General features: G+C 41.9%; 1 protein-coding gene across 11 annotated transcripts in view; it reads left to right on the top strand.

Moving 5' to 3' along the window:
* Positions 1–21,044, top strand: part of PGCKA1 (PDCD10 and GCKIII kinases associated 1) — a 91,875-nt gene that overhangs the window by 33,970 nt on the left and 36,861 nt on the right. The window contains exon 1 of one of the 11 annotated variants that reach the window (XM_014859347.3): positions 2,862–2,969. The exons of 8 other annotated variants lie outside the window; for them this stretch is intronic. The gene's annotated coding sequence lies outside the window, so the exon portion shown is untranslated. Of the gene's footprint in view, positions 1–2,861; positions 2,995–21,044 lie in introns of those variants that run through there. 2 more of the 11 variants (XM_070506056.1, XM_070506057.1) reach the window with 2 other exon arrangements.

Below are 21,044 nucleotides of genomic sequence, written 5' to 3'. Positions count from 1 at the left end.
TTATTGGTATCTTTAATAAATATCCTATTGAATTATGAAACCTTTTAAAGTTAAGGGGAGTAACCCTTTATCATCTGTCTTTTAAGGTGAAAAATGTTTGCTACTTCCGTAATCTATTAATGTTTTGCTTTGTGGTTCTTCCAGACATTGAGTAACTGAAAAGGCCTTCCTTAGATAAATATTCACTTGTATTCCCTCTAAATATTTTTTGTTCTCATTTAATGTAATTCAGGGTCTTTTTCCTAATGACCTGTTGTCCTAGCACCGTTTATGAAATAATTGTAGAAATCCACAGGATCTTATATGTAGAAGAGCCTAAAGATTTCACACAGAAAGAAGTTAGAACTAATAAATGAATTCATTAAAGTTGCAGGATACAAAATCAACATAGAAAAATCAGTTGCATTTCTATATGCTAACAAGAAACTATCCAAAAAGGAAATTTAAGAAACCAGCCCCATTTACAGTAGTATCAAAAAGAATAAAATACTGAGGAATAAGCAATTGAGGAGGTGAAAGACCTGTACACTGAAAATTACAAAATATTGATGAAAGAAATAAGACAGAAATAAGTGGAAAGATATCCTGTGTTCATAGATTGGGAGACTTAATATTAAAATGTCCATAATACCCAAAGCACATTCAATGCAATACCTGTCAAAATCCCAACTGCATTTTTTACAGAAAAAGAAAAAACAATCCTAAAATTCATATGGAACCACAGAAGACCCAGAATAGCCAAAGCAATCTAGAGAAAGAAAAACAAAGCTGGAGATATCATATTTCCTGATTTCAAAACATATTACAAAGCTACTGTAATTAAAACAGTATGGTACTGGCATAAAAACAGACATACAGACCAATGGAACAGAATAGAAAGCCCAGAGATAAACTCATGCAGTTTAGGCTGCTATAATGGAATACCATAGACTGGGTGGCTTATAAACAACAGAAATTTATTTCTCACAGTCCTGGAAGCCAGAAATTCCAAGATCAAAGTGTCGGCAGATTCATGTCTGGTGAGATCCTACTGTCTAGTTCATAGACAGCTGTCTTCTTGCTATAACCTCACGTGGCATCAGGGGTGAGGGAGTTTTCTGGGGCTTCTTTTCTAAGGGCACTAATCCCATTCATTAGGGCTCTTGCCCTCATGACCTAATCACCTCCCAAGGGCCCTACCTGCAAATACTATCACACTGGATATTAGGTGTCAACATGTGAATTTTAGGGAGACACAGACGTTCAGTCTATAGCGTAAGGTCAACTGATCTTTGACAAGGGTGCCAAGAATACACAATGAGGAAAGTGTTTCCAAATGGTGTTTGGAAAACTGGATATCCACGTGGAAAAGAATGAAATTGGACTCTTATTTTATACCATACACAAAAGTAACTCACAGTGGACTAAAGATGTAAACATAAGACCTGAAACTGTAAAACTCTAAGAAGAAAACTTAACAGAAAACCTTAATGGCATTGATCTTCACAGTGATTTCTTGGATAGGACAATAAAAGCACAAGCAACAAAAGCAAAAATAGACAAGTGGGACTACATCAAGCTAAAAAGCTTCTGCACAGCAAAGGAAACAGTGAAAAGACAACCAGTGGAATGGGAGAAAATACTTGCAAATCATATGTCTGATAAGGGGTTAATATTCTTTGGGAGTTTTTAGGCAAAAATAGCTCACCATGAAAGAGTACCACTTCACTAGGATGACAGTCTTCTTTATTAATTTTTTAAATGTAAGTTACACATACTATAACATGATATGTTAGCATTACATTTAATATAGTGGTTTAATCTATAAAAGTTTTAGTATAAACAGGAAAATGAATGAGAAAAATAAGACTACATTCCTAGATGAGAGAACCGTGGGTGACGGTGAGATATGGTTACATAACCTTGACTATAAGAAGCACACCAATGTATTTTTCCATTTTTAATTCAACAAACATTGACTGAACACCTTCTCTTTGTGCCAGATATTGTTGAGGACCTGGAATAACAAAAAAGAATGAGAGAGTGTCCCTAAACCAGTTGTTGGACTCCTTGGCTTGGCACTACCTCAGAGTTTGTCCAGCACATCCAGAGTGCCAAATGCATCAGGCAATCAAAGGAAGGCTTTAGTGTCAGGTCCGAAATGTTAGTGCAAATGAACGTAACCTGAGATTTTACCAAACAGGATTTCTATGGCCAATGGACAATATGTTCCTTGACTTTTTGAGATTGACTTGACCAAATTTGACGTGGGAAATTCTCTCCTCTTAGATCTTCTATTGTTCTGAGGCCAGGTTACATATCTTAAAACAGAGAGAGAGGGTGCCATGCATCCAAGGCCCCTGCACGTCAGTTATGTTCTCTGCATCTGTTTTTAGAGAAGGTATATGAAGGCACTGTTTTCAGTGCTCTATGGGGGTTAACACATATAATTCTCCTAACAACCACATGGAATAGGTATTATTATCTTCAATTTATGTATGAAGAACCCAGGGCATAGAGAGATTAAGTGATTTACCTGCAGTCACAAAGCTAGGGAGTAATGAGAGGTTCGAACTGGACCATCTTCATTTTTCTCTTTGATTCACAGCTCCATACCTGCCCCTCCCTGTTTTAGTGTTGTTAAAGGATTAGCTATGTTCTTCTTTGGTCTGTGCTAGAGGATGCGAGTGACTTGGTGTTGCTGCCAAGGTTAACGTTGACTTTAGCACAAATCTCTACCAGAGTTTATAGCGCTCTCCTTTCTCCCCCCACCCCACCAAGTTCTCCAGCCGAGCTTAGCTCACTGAGATGGATAAATATTAACTTTTAGGTCAGCATCACTGTGCGTCACAGGCCAGAGTCTAAACAGCAGAGAACTTTAGTCTCTTCCTGGGTCCCCTCTCACATGGACAGCAGAAGACACAAACGCTACCTCAGATGTTTCTCTACAAATCCGTAGATGGTTGTTCCACCGTATTCTCCTTCGTGCGGTAGGATTGGATTGTGTCTCTGTGGGTAATACATATTAATTTTTAATGATTGAAATAATCAGAGGAGTTCCACTGTTGATTATCAGATCTCTGTGTGTCTGTGTTCATAAGTACAGATACATGTACAAAGAAATATAAAAACATACACATGTAGAGGTCAAGGACCTTAGAAATTTAGTCTAAGCCTATCAATTTATAAAAAAGGAAAGTGAATACCCAAAATATGATTTACCAAAATCACATAGATGTTATTTTGAAAAAGCAGTCACATGTTAGCTCTCTATATACTATTACACTTTAAATTATTTTTTAATTTTTCATCAAAGTTATATAGTAGGGTACAGTTTAAAGGACGTACCAGTTCAACAAAGTTTCTTAAAAAAAAGAGCAGGTCCTAGCCCCCTGCTTCTTATTTTCCTTTCCCCAGAGAAACCGCTTTCAGCTCTTTGCCTGGTATTTACATCCGTATACCTTAATGATAAGTGAGTATTGCCACCTCCGGACTTTTTCTAGTTTGGGACATTGTATGTTGCCTTTCCCCTAGGCAAGAGGAGGACTTAGCTCTTTATTTGCCTGGTCCGCACTGTGTGCAATCAATTCCCATCCTCACAATATACTTATATCTCAGTTTTGATTAGAAAACTATTCAAAGTTTATGTTATTATGACTCTATATGCTATTCAGAAATGGGGCATGTATTAAACCATTTTTTTCTTACCAGCACAACTTATCCCTGGAGATGATAATTTTTTTACTTGTTTGTTTACTTTTGTCCATTTGTTTTTCTTGTGTGTGTGTGTGTGTGTGTGTGTTTATGTACTACACTACAGGCTGGCCCCACTCAATTTTGTTTTTTCTTCAGCATTTTGAAGACATTGCTCCATTGTCTCCGTGTGCCCAGTATAGCTGTGGAAAAGTATGCCACCATTCCATTTCCCAATCCTGTATAAACACCTGTATTTTCTTCTCTGGAAATTGACTAAATATTCTTTACCCTGGTTTTGTGAAATTTCACAATGATATACCTCAGTGTGGGATTTTTTTTTTTAAATCCATTGTACTGGACACTCAGTGGACCCTTTAATCTAGAAAATCTATGCTCCAGTTTGGAGGAATTTTCTTGAATTATTTTGTTGACATTTTCTTCTTCTGTGGTGGTTTTGTTTTGCTTCACTTTCTGGATCTCCTTGGAATTCCTGGATTATCATCTTCTCTTTCCTCTCCAGTTATCTATTTCTTTGTCTTTTTGTTCTAATTTCTTCAATTTTAACTTAGATTTTTTCAGTTGAGGTTTTTATTTATGCTGGCATGTTTTTAATTTCTAAGAGGTCTTTTTTCTTCTTAGAATGACTTTTTTTTGACAGCATCAGTTTCTTCATGAAACAGTGTATTTCTCTTACCTCTATGAGTTTTTTAATGATAATTTTTAAAATATTCTTTTTCCTCAGTAATTCCTGATCCCTCCAGCTTCTTTTGGGTTTTCCTCAGCTATTTGATAATACCAGTGTTCTGTTCATATGTAAGAGCAGGGAACTAAAAACTGAAGTTCTAAACGGGAACGTGGTGGGTGGGGAGGGAGCGCTCATTGATGGTGACGTTTGCTGTAATGATCTGGCTGACCCAGTTGTTAGGGAACTTCCAATGCCAGCATCTTCCGGGCTTTCCTCATGGGTTGGTCAGGTTCCCTAAGAAAACTCCCCAAAACTCTTGTCTGGAGGGTAAGGGGCTGGCTGCCAGTGTTTGGGAGATGAGGGTGGGAAGTAGAGTAGAGAATCTCGTATACTGCGAGCATATTTATATATCCTGTCTTTATATAGTATCCCACCCCAAACAGTGCCTGGTATAGCCCCCAATTCAGAGACCCTCTGGTTCTACATCCTCACTACAGGATAAACTTTCAGGCTTCTGCTGAGGTAGAGAAGGGGCTGGTAGCCACATGCTTGCTGTAGGGGAAGGTTCCCTCTGCCTGAGGCACCTGCTGTACCCAACCCTTGAGCCTTTTGAGGATCCTGCATGTCAGTTGGTGGTACTCAACTGTCTCCTTCCAGCTTCTAGTTCAGCTTTCTCAGGTCCGCTGAGTGAGGGGCCCCTCATCCACTTGCTTTCTAGCTTCCAAAATGCTGTTATTGTCATTTCTCCCAGTTCTGTTATCAAAAAGGTATATATGTATGTGTGTATATGTATACATATATAATTATTTTACTTTTAATAAGATTCAGGAGCAGGCCAAAATTGATGAGTATGTTCAATCCACTCTCTTTACCTGGTGTTCTACCAATAGATATTTAAGTCAAGATGGTATTTACCAACATATTACCATACAGAGGTCCAAGAACATGTAATGATTCATTCTAGTTACTCATGAATTACAGGATTCCAATGTAAGATTTTTAAAATTGTTTGTCAAAAAAAACCTAATTCACCTATGAACATAAATTTTTCTTAACTCTCATTTCTTGGCATTTAAGTTTAGCGATCATTCTAGACTTAATCAGCAAACATTGATTGCATCCCTGCTTTGTCCATGGCCCTGAAGCAGGTTCTATAGAGCTTATAGTCCTCTCTTTTCCCTGCCACTCTACTGAGAGGGAGACGTCATGACATAGGTGATTAAATTATGACTATATTTCATTTGTAAAATTCCCTAGGAATTTTTACAGTTGTGAGAAACTACTTCTTAAACTACTGATAGTATCAAGAAAGTGTGGGGCCAGCCCTGTGGCCTAGTGGTTAATTTCATCATGCTCCACTTCACTGGCCATGGTTCGTGGGTTCAGATCCTGGGCGCAGACCTACACCAGTTTCAGCCGTGTTGTGGTGGCAACCCACGTATAAAGTAGAGGAAGATTGGCACAGGTGTTAGCTAAGGGCTAATCTTCCTCAAGAAAAAAAAGAGGAAGGTTGGCAACACATGTTAGCTCAGGGCTAATCTTCCTCAGCAAAATAAACAAATGAGTATTGGCATCTGTTATCGGCAAGAGACACTTTGTAATTTTTTCTGCTCTTTCCTCAGTGGGATGCAGCTGGCATTTTGAGCAAGAAAATTCTTTGCTGTGCTAGACAGGCCAAAGCATTAACAGTTTGGTCAGCACATAAGCATTAAATGCCGTTAGTGTCCTCCTGTCATTGAGACACTAAAAATCAAGTCCCTTCCCACATTTCCAAGTGTCCCTTGTGGGGCAGTAACCACCCTCCCCAGAAAACCATTGATTTCCACTGCAATACTTTGAAATGGATCTCATTTCCATTTTACAGCAAAGATGATGGAGACTCTGAGATGTTAAGCAAGCTCCTTATGCTCACCATAAGCTGGTCAGTGCCAGCACCAGATTCGAAAATAAACTCTAATTCCAGAGCTTGCTCCACCCGTCTGCTTGCAGTTGCTGAAAGAGTTCAAGGAGGTTATATTAGTCAGCTCTTGCTGCCGTAACAAAATATCATAGACTGGGTGGCTTAAAAAACAGGAATTTATTTTCTCACCATTCTGAAGGCTGGAAAGTCCAAGATCGAGGTCCCGAGAGTGTTCAGTTTCTGGTGAGAGCTCTATTCCTGGCTTATAGACGTCTGTCTTGTTGCTCCGTCCTCATGTGGCTGTGTGCTTGGAGAGAGGAAGAGGGAGAGTGAGTGTGCACTCTCTGGGGTCTCTTCTTATGAGGACACTAATCCTGTTGGATCAGGACCCCACCGTTATTACCTCATTTAACCTTAGTTACTTCCTTAGAGGCCCCATCTCCACATACAGCCACAGGAAGGGTTAGGGCTTCAATGTATAACTTTTGAGGTAACACAAACATTATCCATAGCAGAGGTTGGGGACTAAGCACAAGTCATTAGATTTGGTGATTGAGATCACAGATGACTTTTTCTTTTCTTTTTTTTTTTTTTTTTTTTTGAGGAAGACTAGCCCTAAGCTAAGATCTGCTGCCAATCCTCCTCTTTTTTGCTGAGGAAGACTGGCCCTGAGCTAACATCCGTGCCCATCTTCCTCTACTTTATATGTGGGATGCCTGCCACAGCATGTCTTGACAAGCAGTGCGTAGGTCCACACCCGGGATCCAGGCCAGTGAATCCTGGGCTGCCAAATTGGAACGTGCAAACTTAACCACTGTGCCACCAGGCTGGCCCCCACAGATGACTTCCATACAAACAGTTTTAGTACCGTGGTAGGACTAGAAGCCATGTGGTGACTGATCAAGGAGTAGATGCTTGAAGAAAATGTGGTGATGGTCTGTATCTAAGGGCAGCAAAAGATGGAGAGAGATGGGAGGGTCCATTGAGCAACATTCAGAGTTGAGAACCTGGTAATCAAAAAGTGTATATTTAGAGGCCAGCCAGGTGGTGCAGCAGTTAAGTTCGCGTGTTCTGCTTCAGCAGCCCAGAGTTCGCCAGTTCAGACCCCAGGTGTGGACATGGCACTGCTTGTCAGGCTATGCTGTGGCAGGCGTCCCTCATATAAAGTAGAGGAAGATGGGCACGGATGTTAGCTCAGGGCTAGTCTTCCTCAGCAAAAAGAGGAGGAATGGCCACAGATGTTAGCTCAGGGCTAATCTTCCTCAAAAAATAAAAAATAAATTTAAAAAGTGTATATTTAGCAGCTAATACAATATAACCTATTAAGTGAAACATTTCTAACTCAAGAGATTTGAATTTATTGTAAGACTATATCTGGTGGTAAAGTAGCATTCACTGGATCTAGAGATAGTGGCACTTCTGGAATCTTCTCATTCTGTGATAGTATTAGTCCTATTAGTTTGACTGAGACCCACCACTTAAAAAAATACATTTTACATCAACACTGTAAATCACACACACGTGCACACATGAAACAAAATTTATAAAATTCTATGTTCTGATTTCCATTGTTGCATAACAAACCATCCCCAAACACGGTTACTTTAAAACAAAAACAACTGCTCACAAATCTGCAGTTCAGGCAGGGCTCAGTGGGGATGTCTGGTCTCTGCTCCCCACAGCAGTAGCTGAGGCAGCTCGGCAGGGGTTGGAGGAGCCGTTCTCAAGGTGGCTCACATCGCTGGCAGTTTAGTGCCTGCTGATGGTTGGAAGCTCAGCCAGGACTGTGGGCCAGGGTCCTCTCCAGGGACTGCTTGGTTTCAAGAGCAAGCATCCTAAGAGGAGAAGGTGGAGGTGCATGGCGTTTTTATTTTCCAACTTCGGAAAACATATAGTGTCACTTTTGCCGTATTCTATTGGCCTAAGGAGTCGTGGAGTTCCACAGTATTGTGGGAGGAGACAGTGACCCCACAACTCAATGGGCAGAGTGTCCAGGTCACATTGCAGGAAGAATATGTAGAATAGGAGATACTTTGACTTTGTGTAGAAAATACAGTTTGCCACACTGTACTTACCTTCTACTATACCATACAAGACTGTCTCAAACTTGTGCTATAGACTGTAGTACGAGCAGTACATTCTGATCTATTCTACTTTTATTTTAATACTGATTGCCCACTAAACTGTGCTACCAGTCCACTAATGTTCACCATCCTCAGTTGGAAAAATACTATACTGTGCAATTGTATAAGGGAGACAGAAGTCTAAAAAAATTCTCTTAAACGTTGGGCTGGCCCAGTGGTGTAGTGGTTAAGTTCTTCACGCGCCACTCCAGCAGCCTGGGTTCGCGGGTTCAGATCCCAGGTGTGGTCCTACACTACTCCTCAAGCCACACCATGGCAGTGACCCACGTATAAAGTAGAGGAGGATGGCCACAGATGTTAGTGCAGGACTAATCTTCCTCAAGCAAAAGGAGGAAGATTGGCAACACAGGTGTTAGCTCAGGGCCAATCTTCGTTGCCCCCACCCAAAAAAGAAACAACTCTTAAACATTGGTAAAGTGCTTTACTAATGCTAAATATAGGGCTAATTGAAATATTAAAAAAAGATTAAAATAAAAATATTTGAGCAAAATGAAGTTTGCCTTTTTTCTTTCTTTTTTTTTTTTTTTTTTATTAATGTTATGATGGATTACAAGCTTGTGAAATTTCAGTTGTACATTTTTGTTAGTCATGTTGTGGGTACACCACTTCCCCCTCCGTACCCTCCCCCCACCCCCCCTTTTCCCTGGTAACCACCGATCAGATCTCCTTCTCAATATACTAATTTCCACCTATGAGTGGAGTCATATAGAGTTCGTCTTTCTCTGACTGACTTATTTCGCTTAACATAATGCCCTCGAGGTCCATCCACGTTGTTGTGAATGGGCCAATTTCGTCTTTTTTTATGGCTGAGTAGTATTCCATTGTGTATATATACCACATCTTCTTTATCCAATCATCAGTTTCTGGGCATGTAGGCTGGTTCCACGTCTTGGCTATTGTAAATAATGCTGCGATGAACATAGGGGTGCAACGGACTCTTGAGATATCTGATATCAGGTTCTTAGGATAGATACCCAGTAATGGGATGGCTGGGTCATAGGGTATTTCTATTTTTAACTTTTTGAGAAATCTCCATACTGTTTTCCATAGTGGCTGTACCAGTTTGCATTCCCACCAACAGTGTATGAGGGTTCCTCTTTCTCCACAACCTCTCCAACATTTGTCGTTCTTGGTTTTGGATGTTTTTGCCAATCTAACGGGGGTAAGGTGATATCTTAGTGTAGTTTTGATTTGCATTTCCCTGATGATTAGCGATGATGAACATCTTTTCATGTGTCTATTGGCCATATTCATATCTTCTTTTGAGAAATGTCTGTTCATGTCCTCTGCTCATTTTTTGATCGGGTTGTTTGTTTTTTTGTTGTTAAGCAGTGTGAGTTCTTTGTATATTATGGAGATTAACCCTTTGTCGGATAAGTGGCTTGTAAATATTTTTTCCCAATTAGTGAGCTGTTTTTTTGTTTCAATTCTGTTTTCCCTTGCCTTGAAGAAGCTCTTTAGTCTGATGAAGTCCCATTTGTTTATTCTTTCTATTGTTTCCCTCAACTGAGGAGTTACAGTGTCCGAAAAGATTCTTTTGAAACTGATGTCAAAGAGTGTACTGCCTATATTCTCTTCCAAAAGACTTATTGTCTCAGGCCTAATCTTTAGGTCTTTGATCCATTTTGAGTTTATTTTGGTGTGTGGTGAAAAAGAATGGTTGATTTTCAATCTTTTGCATGTGGCTGTCCAGTTTTCCCAGCACCATTTGTTGAAGAGACTTTCTTTTCTCCATTGTAGGCCCTCTGCTCCTTTGTCGAAGATTAGCTGTCCATAGATGTGTGGTTTTATCTCTGGGCTTTCAATTCTGTTCCATTGATCTGTGGACCTGTTTTTGTACCAGTACCATGCTGTTTTGATCACTGTAGCTTTGTAGTATGTTTTGAAATCGGGGATTGTGATTCCGCCGGCTTTGTTTTTCTTGCTCAGGATTGCTTTAGCAATTCGTGGTCTTTTGTTCCCCCATATGAATTTTAGGATTGTTTGTTCAATTTCTGTTAAGAATGTTCTTGGGATTCTGATTGGGATAGCATTGAATCTGTATATTGCTTTAGGTAGTATGGACATTTTAACTATGTTTATTCTTCCAATCCATGTGCAAGGAATGTTTTTCCATCTCTTTATGTCATCGCCTATTTCTTTCAAGAAAGTCTTGTAGTTTTCATTGTATAGATCCTTCACTTCCTTGGTTAAGTTTATCCCAAGGTATTTTATTCTTTTCGTTGCGATTGTGAATGGGATAGAGTTCTTGAGTTCTTTTTCTGTTAGTTTATTGTTAGTGTATAGAAATGCTACTGATTTATGCACGTTAATTTTATACCCTGCTACTTTGCTGTAGTTGTTGATTATTTCTAATAGTTTTTCTGTGGATTCTTTGGGGTTTTCTATGTATAAGATCATGTCGTCTGCAAACAACGCGAGTTTTACTTCTTCATTACCTATTTGGATTCCTTTTATTTCTTTTTCCTGCCGAATTGCTCTGGCCAGCACCTCCAGTACTATGTTGAATAGGAGTGGTGAAAGTGGGCACCCTTGTCTTGTTCCTGTCCTCAGAGGGATGGCTTTCAGCTTTTGTCCATTGAGTATGATGTTGGCTGTGGGTCTATCATATATGGCCTTTATTATGTTGAGGTACTTTCCTTCTATACCCATTTTACTGAGGGTTTTTATCATAAATGGGTGTTGGATCTTGTCGAATGCTTTCTCTGCGTCTATTGAGATGATCATGTGGTTTTTGTTTTTCATTTTGTTGATGTAGTGTATCACGTTGATTGACTTGCGGATGTTGAACCATCCCTGTGTCCCTGGTATAAATCCCACTTGATCATGGTGTATAATCTTTTTGATGTATTGCTGTAATCGGTTTGCCAGAATTTTGTTGAGGATTTTTGCATCTATGTTCATCAGTGATATCGGCCTGTAGTTCTCCTTCTTTGTGTTGTCCTTGTCAGGTTTGGGGATCAGAGTGATGTTGGCTTCATAGAATGTGTTAGGGAGTTCTCCATCTTTCTCAATTTTCTGGAACAGTTTGAGGAGAATAGGTATTAAGTCTTCTTTGAATGTTTGGTAGAATTCTCCAGAGAAGCCGTCTGGTCCTGGACTCTTGTTTTTGGGGAGGTTTTTGATTACCGTTTCTATTTCCTTACTTGTGATTGGTCTATTCAGATTCTCCATTTCTTCCTGATTCAGTTTGGGGAGATTGTAGGAGTCTAGGAATTTGTCCATTTCTTCCAAGTTGTTCAATTTGTTGGCATATAGTTTTTCATAGTATTCTCTTATGATCTCTTGTATTTCATTGGTATCTGTTGTGATTTCTCCTCTGTCATTCCTGATTTTATTAATTTGCGCTTTCTCTCTTCTTTTCTTGGTGAGTCTGGCTAGGGGTTTGTCAATTTTGTTAATTCTTTCGAAGAACCAACTCTTTGTTTCATTGATCCTTTCTATTGTCTTTTTTGTTTCAACATCGTTTATTTCTGCTCTTATTTTTATTATTTCCCTCCTTCTACTGACTCTGGGCTTTGTTTGTTCTTCTTTTTCTAGTTCCGTTAGGTGTCGTTTGAGGTTGCTTATGTGAGCTTTTTCTTGTTTAGTGAGGTGAGCCTGTATTGTGATGAATTTCCCTCTTAGGACTGCTTTTGCTGCATCCCAAATGATTTGGTATGTCGTGTTCTCATTTTCATTTGTCTCCAGATAATATTTGATTTCTTCTTTAATTTCTTCAATGATCCATTGTTTGTTGAGAAGCGTGTTGTTTAGTCTCCACATTTTTGCACCTTTCTCTGCTTTTTTCTTGTAGTTGATTTCTAGTTTAATAGCGTTATGATCAGAAAAGATGCTTGATATTATTTCAACTCTCTTGTATTTATTGATGTTTGCTTTGGTTCCCAAAATATGGTCAATCCTTGAGAATGTTCCATGTGCACTTGAGAAGAATGTGTAACCTGCTGTTTTTGGATGAAGTGTTCTATATATATCTATTAAGTCCATCTGGTCTAATTTTTCATTTAATTCTATTATTTCCTTGTTGATTTTCTGTCTGGATGTTCTGTCCATTGGTGTTAATGGTGTGTTGAGGTCCCCTACTATTATTGTATTGTTGTTGATGTCTTCTTTTAGTTCTATTAAGAGTTGCTTTACAAATTTTGGTGCTCCTGTGTTGGGTGCGTATATATTTATAAGTGTTATGTCTTCTTGGTGGAGAGTCCCTTTTATCATTATATACTGTCCCTCTTTATCTTTCTTTATCTGTTTTGCTTTGAAATCTACCTTGTCTGATATTAGTATAGCGACACCTGCTTTCTTTTGTTCATTATTAGCTTGGAGTATTGTTCTCCATCCCTTCACTCTGAGTCTGTGTTTGTCTTTGGGGCTGAGGTGTGTTTCCTGGAGGCAGCATATTGTTGGATCTTGTTCTTTGATCCATCCTGCCACTCTGTGTCTTTTGATTGGGGAGTTCAATCCATTTACATTTAGAGTGATTATTGAGACGTGGGGGCCTACCACTCCCATTTTGTGTCTTGTTTTCCGGTTTTCTTCAGTTTCCTTTGTTTCTCGTCCCATGGTTTAATCTGTTCTGATGTAGAGCTGCTACTCTCTGTTGTTGTCCTTCTACTTATCTCCTCTGCTCTTGGTTTTGTAGCCCCTTTCCTTTTTTGGATTTTTCAGGAATGAGGGTTTTCCTGAGGATTTCCTGAAGAGGAGGTTTTGTGGCAATGAACTCCCTTAATTTTTGTTTATCTGGGAAAGTTTTTATTTCTCCATCGTATTTGAAGGATATTTTCGCTGGGTAGAGAATTCTCGGCTGTAGATTTTTGTCCTTCAGATTTTTGAATATATCATTCCACTCTGTTCTAGCCTGTAAAGTTTCTGCTGAGAAATCTGCTGATAGCTTGATGGGGGTTCCTTTGTAGGTTAGTTTCTTTTGCCTGGCTGTCCTTAATATTTTCTCCTTGTCGTTGACTTTTGCTAGCTTCACTACTATATGCCGTGGAGTTGGTCTTCTTGCATTGATAAAGTTTGGAGATCTATTGGCTTCTGTCACCTGAAGATCCATCTCCCTCACCAGATTTGGGAAGTTCTCAGCCATTATTTCTTTGAATAGGTTTTCTGCCCCTTTCTCCTTCTCTTCTCCCTCTGGTATACCTATAATCCTTACGTTGCATCTCCTAATTGTGTCTGATAATTCTCGGACAGTTTCTTCATTTCTTTTAAGTCTTGCTTCTCTCTCCTCCTCTGCGTGCAACAATTCTATATTGCCATCTTCCAAATTGCTAATTCTTTCCTCCATATTATCGGCCCTACTGTTCAGAGCATCTAGATTTTTCTTAATCTCCTCTATTGTGTTCTTCATTTCCAATATTTCTGTTTGGTTCTTCTTTATCGTATCAAACTCTTTTGTGACATAGCTCCTGAACTCGTTGAGTTGTCAGTCAGAATTCTCTCTTAACTCATTGAGAATCTTAATGATGGCTGTTTTGAAGTCATCGTCATTTAGGTTATATATCTCATTTTCTTTGGGATTGTTTTCTGTGTATTTGTTGCTTTCTTTCTGTTCTGGAGATTTAATGTATTTTTTCATATTGCTTGATGTTGTTGATTTGTGCCTCCGCATGGAGATAGAGTTTAGTTGCTCCTTTCACTTGTTTCAGCTGCTGCGGTGGGAGGAGCAGCTGTTTATATTTCACCAACCAGGAACCCTGTCCGTAGTTGCTAACTGGGCCTGGGCCCCTCTTCGTAGCCACAGTGGCCCTTTGGATTCCCTCCTCTGCCGTGGGGGCCGTCACAGGGGGGCTTCAGGCTGCAGGTGCCTACTGTTGCAGCCCACCTAGATGTGCTCTCTCCTTGGGGTCTGCAACGGTGTTATGGGCTTTTCCAGCGGCCAGGGGTGGGATCACTTATATTTGTCGCTCCGTTGCTGTCGGCACCCACCAAATCTCACTTGTCCTCTATGGGTCGCAAGAGAGCTATTGGCATCTTCTACAGTCTGTGGTTAGTACACCTAGCTATGCTGCTTTTGCCCTGGGGTCTTCCAGCCTTGTGGCTGGCGGCTGGGTGCCTTCTACTGGTGCTGTGCAGAGGCTTTCCCTAAGGCTGCTGTGAGCCTGTAGGGTTTCCCCCTAGGCTACTAAGCTGGGTCTCTGGAACTCTCTCCAGCCCCAGTCCTCTCTGAGATCTCCGGCAATCCCTAGCCTCACGGGGTGGGCAACGGCAGCTGGGGGTCGCCCCGCCCTCTGGGATTCTCTCCGGGCCTCTCCCGGAGCCGTGAATGCTCAGCGTGGCCCCTCTGCTAACGGCAGACAGAGAGTTTTGTCTGCTGCCCGGGCGGAGCTCCGGCGCTTCCCCTCCGGGTCGCAGAACCGGCCTTTGAAAGTTCCCCCCGCCCCGGTCCTCTCCGAGGTCTCTGGCAATCCCTAGCCCCACGGGGCGGGCAACGGCAGCTGGGGGTCGCCCCGCCCTCTGGGATTCTCTCCGGGCCTCTCCCGGAGCCGTGAATGTTCAGCGTGGCCCCTCTGCTAACGGCAGGCAGAGAGTTTTGTCTGCTGCCCGGGCGGAGCTCCGGCGCTTCCCCTCCGGGTCGCAGAACCAGCCTTTGAAAGTTCCCCCCGCCCCGGTCCTCTCCGAGATCTCCGGCAATCCCTAGACCCACGGGGCGGGCAACGGCAGCTGGGGGTCGCCCCGCCCTCAGGGATTCTCTCCGGGCCTCTGCCGGGAGCCCTGAATGCTGGGCGTGGCCCCTCTGCTAACGGCAGACAGAGAGTTTTGTCTGCTGCCTGGCGGAGCTCCGGCGCTTCCCCTCCGGGTCGCAGAACCGGCCTTTGAAAGTTCCCCCCGCCCCGGTCCTCTCCGAGATCTCTGGCAATCCCTAGCCCCACAGGGCGGGCAACGGCAGCTGGGGGTCGCCCCGCCCTCAGGGATTCTCTCCGGGCCTCTGCCGGGAGCCCTGAATGCTGGGCGTGGCCCCTCTGCTAACGGCAGACAGAGAGTTTTGTCTGCTGCCCGGGCGGAGCTCCGGCGCTTCCCCTCCGGGTCGCAGAACCGGCCTTTGAAAGTTCCCCCCGCCCCGGTCCTCTCCGAGATCTCCGGCAATCCCTAGTCCCACGGGGCGGGCAACAGCAGCTGGGAGATCTCCGTGCCCTCCGTGTCTCTCTCTGGGACCCTCCGGGTGCCCCGAGCACCAGGCTGGGTCTCCCCGCCAATGGCGGGGAGAGACTCTCCCCGCGGGCTCAGGTGTGCAACTCCAAAGTTTCCCTCTGCGTTTAGGAGTAATTGCAGGGGGTTTAGGTAGGGTTCTGGTCACCTGTTTCCACCGTCGCTCCTCTGTTGTGTTCTCGCTCCTGCCCTAGATGTGTGTGGATCCTCTGGGGGCGTCCGTTGGAAGAAAGCCGCTTGCGGGTACTAGGCTGCCCATCGGGGTCGGAGAGTTTTCACCTATTTCCACATCCTCCCGGAGGAAAGTCCATCCGCCTTCCGATGTATAGTCGCGTGGGTGTCTCAGACGTCCTGAGATGCTGTCTGGATATCCTTTGTCAAGCGATAAGTGTCCAAATAATTGTAGACTCGAAGGGCGAGAGACAAAGAGGACTACTCACGGCGCCATCTTGGCTCTTCTCCGCCTTTTTTCCTTTCTAATAACTATTCGATCAGAGGAAGACTTGACGATCTGAGCTGAGTTCATTTTACAGCTGATTCAAAATCTTGCATACATCGTGGCTCAGACCGAAACAAAACCTCTAGTTACTATGACAAACCATGTTGGCTCTAGAATTGTTTTATGCAAAATGTCTTTTTAAAGTTTTTGGTAGCAATGTACATGATCAAATCAAGTGGTTGGAACCCAATCCTTTAATTTTTATTCAGTCTTTACTTGTTCATTCAAAGAAAGTCTTTGAGTACAAGATCTCTGATTGAGTGAGCACATGGTACTGTGGAGGCCGGAGGAAGAGTGGTCTGAATCCTTGCTCCTCTGAGTGGGGTCTGTGGACCAGTAGCATCGGCATCACTTGAGAGCTTGTTTTGAAAAGATGGAATTTGAGGCCAATCCTAAACCTGTGGAATCAGAATCTGCTTATTAACAAGACGCCCAGGAGAGTCTTGAGCGTGGTCAAGTTTAGGAAATAGTGATGCGAATCAGTATTTTCCAAATTGTTTGGATCATGCAACCTATCAGTAAAAAATTTGGCACGAACCCTATATTTATGTATGTTTGTATAAAACACATATACTACTATACTAATATGTTATAAACAATATTATACACCACATAGACATTTTGAAAAGATGAGATAAATATCAGTAGGAGTTGTAATGTTTTTCTCCCAATCCCCAGTGCTTCATCTTAGTAACTTCCAGAGGTACGCATGCCCCATCTGGGAGCCCACTGGCCTAAGTCACTCCAGCAGTTCAATTAGCTCAGTCCTGAATAAGTCACACTGGCCAGACACACTGAATATTCTCATGACACACTCTAGTGGAACAAACAATACACGAGTGTCATGCATTTAAAATCCTTTCCTTTCATTAAAAGCAAATATTTGTTGACATATCTAACAGATCATTAAATTTCGGCTTCTTAGAAATTAATCACAGATTTTAAGGAGCTATAATAGCCAGTGTTGCTTGTGGGAAATAGGTAGACACATATTTGCCTGTGAGATGATCAATTGGCCTAAACTTTTAATAGGACTGTTTAAAAATGATCCAGAGTTTCCAGTTCTAAGGAGTATAATCTAGCCATTAAAAATTATAAAGTGCTTATGTATTTTGATATGGAAAATATTCATGATATTATTTTAAGTAGAAAAAACGGCTAGAGGTAACCAGAAGTTAATGATGGCTCTCTTTGAATGGTATTCGTTACATTTTAGCTTCATCTGTATTTTCTAGTTCTTCTGCAAGGACCGTTACTATTTGTGTCACTAACAGTGACAGACAGTCAGTAACAGTGACCTCACTGACACCCTTTTGGCTTTATGCTCCTATCAGGCACAAAGAACAGTCCGTCCTTTGCAGACTTATTGGAGTTTGCCAGTCAGTGTTCGTGTAAGGCTGTCTCAGTCCATTTGAGCTGCTATAACAGCCAACCATAGACTGAGTGGCTTATAAACAACACACAGGGTGCCAGGAGATTTGGTGTCTGGTGAGACCCACTTCCTAGTTCGTGGGTGGCCATTTTTCCCGAGTGTCCTCACATGACAAAAGGGGCAAGCGAGCTGTCTGGGACCTCTCTTATAAGGCACTAATCCCATTCTTGATGGCTCTACCCTTATAACCTAATCACCTCCCAAAGGTCCCACCTCCAAATACCATCACATTGGGGTTTAGGTTTCAGGATATGAATTTGGGGGACACAAACATTAAGTGTACAGCAAAGACCAAAAGGAGGGTTATGTGTTATCTGTGTTTTCCTCCATAAGTAAACAAAAATTACATACTCTTGTGTGTTACTTACACATATATAAAACATTCCCGTCTTAGTTCAAGCTGCTATAGCAAATTACCCAAGACTGAGTGGCTTAAACAACAAACAGGTAGATCTCATGGTTCTGGAGGCTAGAAGTCAAGATCAGGCTCAGCGTGGTCAAGTTCTTGGTGCGGGCCCTCTTCCTGGTTGTATGCTCACATGGCCCTTCGTTGGTGCGCATACACTGACAGAGCAAGAAAGCAATCTGGGGCCTCTTCCTCTTATAAGAACGTTAATCCCAGCATGGGTCTCCACCCTCATGACCTCATCTAAGCCTAATTACCTCCCATAGACCCCACCTCTAAATATTATCACACTGGGGTTAGTGCTTCGACATGTGAATTTCAGGGGACACTTTCAATCCATAGCATTTCCCTCACAGCTAAATTAGCATTTACATTTCAAAAAGAGTGACAAAGTGTAGCAAATGAAGTATAAAGTGCATTTCTTCTTTAAAATATTTTGCCTGCCTTAGATTATCTCCATCATGAGGCCATTTGAGAATAAGAAATGAGTTCTTTTTTTTGGTGGGGGGCAATGGTGAGGAAGATTGGCCCTGAGCTAACATCTGTTGCCAATCCTCCTCATTTGTATGTTTCCTCTGGGAGAGGAAAAGGGTAGCAACGGGGCAGTAATGCAGAGGAGGGAAAGTAACGATGAACGAGCCACTAACGGGGCTACCTCCGGAATTGTTTCTAATGTTTACAGTAACCCTGGGAGGTAGATGTTGTTTTATCCTCATTTAATGGGAGTAAAACTGAACCTAGAGGATTTACCGTCAGCCACGTAACCAGTTAGTAAGGGCCAAATTTAACTTTAAAATAGGTCTTTCCAGGGCCAGCCCCAGTGGCCTAGTGGTTAAGTTCAGTGCGCTGCAGTTTGGCAGCCCAGGCTCAGTTCCCGGGTGTGGACCTACACCACTTGTCTGTTAGTGCCCATGCTTGGTTGGTGGCTCACATACAGAAAGAGGAAGACTGGCAGGGGATGTTAGCTCAGGGCGAATCTTCCTCAGCAAAAAATAAATAAATAAAATAAAATAGGTCTTTCCAGCATCTAAAAATCAAACTAAATTGGATCAAGTGTAGATGACGGCAGCCACAGGGAAGTTCGAGGTGGGTGAGAATTAGCCACTCTCCAACATCATCGCTGCCAGGATATAATGAAAGCAAGTCTCAGACCAAGTTCTCCACGTTTTTGTTTATAAAACACATTCATTAGCAAACAGGCACAAAGCAGTAGCATATCAATCTGTTCTGTAAGCTTGAAATCCGAATCCTCTAACTTTTTAGGTTCTCCTACCATCACCCTGCAGAAAAGAAACTTGGGTCAGACCTGACATTACTCTAGATACAGGATTCTGTTCCTCTTATGGTCAGCATCAGGCACGAGAAGTCGTGTAATCCAGTGGCAGGTCACAGGACCAGGAATCCAGCTTCAGGCAACACGCCGAAGAGTTGTAGACTGCAGGCTTCTCTGCATTCTTTTTCCCTGTTCATGCAGGGCTAGAGAAGCCATCTGCATACCTCGAATCCTATAAGTAGTGTCCACTTCTAATATTTATTTTCCTGATTAATAAGTCGCTAATTTCACCAAGGAAACCCATTGCTGCCATTCATTAATTCATATCTTAATCAATGGACAGCTGCAATTGCATGTAGTAACTACTTCTGTGTTTGGTATTTAAATACTAGTTGATCACCCTGAAGTGTAAATTTCTGCTTACCCCTAGGGTTTAATAAACCAAACCTACATTTGTATCATACTGTTTATGGTGACGTAAACTAAGGACATCAAAGCACAGGGGACCTGCAACTTCTTAGACTAGAGAGTGGATGCAAGCGGAGCTAAGCTGAAGACTGACAGCCACGGTCACACTGGAACGCAGTACCGTGTTGTTTTACGTGTAGTTATCGTCACATTGCTTCATGTGTTGGATTTGGCTTCTTAACCAGATTATAAAGTTCTTAGAGAGAGTGTCATATATTTTTTTATTTTTCCATAAGGACTAGCACAGTGCTAGATACATATAGGTAGATATAGGTATAAAATAAATACTTTTTAATCATTGAAATTTATTGGAATATCTTACAAAATGCTTAGGCCTGAGGATTCTGTATTTGCTTTGAAATTCTAAAGTGTCTCAATGGGCTAAAAACCTAATGACATTAAAAAACTGCCTGATTCACTTGAAATGATTCAGCGCAATTTAGGATTGCAATGAGTGATGGAAAAGGAATATATTTTGTATAGTTTTTTTTTTAACGTTCGTTCATAACGTTGGTTCCAACATATATTAAGCTTCTTCAGGGGATAAACATAAATATAAATCATAATATACAAATATAGATGCTGATGTTTGGCTTCATTTCAGAATTTTTTAAACTGCGTTTGTCCATTTCCACCAAATTTGACTATGTCGCGCATCCACTCCAGGAGGTGGAAGTTAGCACTGGGTTTGTTTTATTGCAGGTACTGCTTGAATGCTGATGGTTGAAAAGCACTGTGGTGTTTGAGGCCGAGGAGCTTTGACTAAAGGGATTTCACGGTTTCACTCCTGTTCTCAGCGAGGAAAGGAACACAGCTCCTCCTATTTAATGTGTAAGCGCTGATTGGCTCTGTTAAGCAATAGCCATCAGCCACACAGCCGACCTGTAGCCACGCCCGAGCCAAGAGGGCCCAGGGCTGCGTTTTCCGTTTGGTTTTTAACCATTGCACAACTGTGTAAACTTCTAGGAACCTGCTAGGATTTTAGCCTTGGGATGTGAGCTTTGGGGGTGCCTCTTTGGGGCAAAGAAAGGAAAAGAACCAGCAGAATAGCTCCAGGGTAGGTCTGATGAGGTCAAAAGCCTAGTGAGGAAAGAAAATGCTTCAGAAAAAATACGGACAAACACACACCCCAGTTCTTCCTGCAATGCCCAGCGAGAGGAAGAAGCCCGTATGGATTCACCACAGTCTTCCTCCTAGGCAGGAGATCTGCCCCCTACAGTCCAGGGAAGGAAGAGTTTGCAATTGTGTTAGAAACCCTGACTCCATAAATTTGCATTTTTTCCAAATTCACATAAACTGGTATAGAAGTGTGTATTCAAATTTAAAAATGCTATAGTTTAAGGAACGGTTCTCATGAACAGTTCCAGCCCTAGTGTGCATTATTATAAACTCCACCAGGACAGGAAAACCTCC

The sequence above is a fragment of the Equus asinus genome, chromosome 3 (assembly GCF_041296235.1).
Source record: "Equus asinus isolate D_3611 breed Donkey chromosome 3, EquAss-T2T_v2, whole genome shotgun sequence".
In the NCBI taxonomy this organism is placed as follows: Eukaryota; Metazoa; Chordata; class Mammalia; order Perissodactyla; family Equidae; genus Equus; species Equus asinus.
The sequence above is the reverse complement of the archived record's forward strand: the minus strand, read 5'-3'. Positions and strand labels throughout refer to the sequence as shown.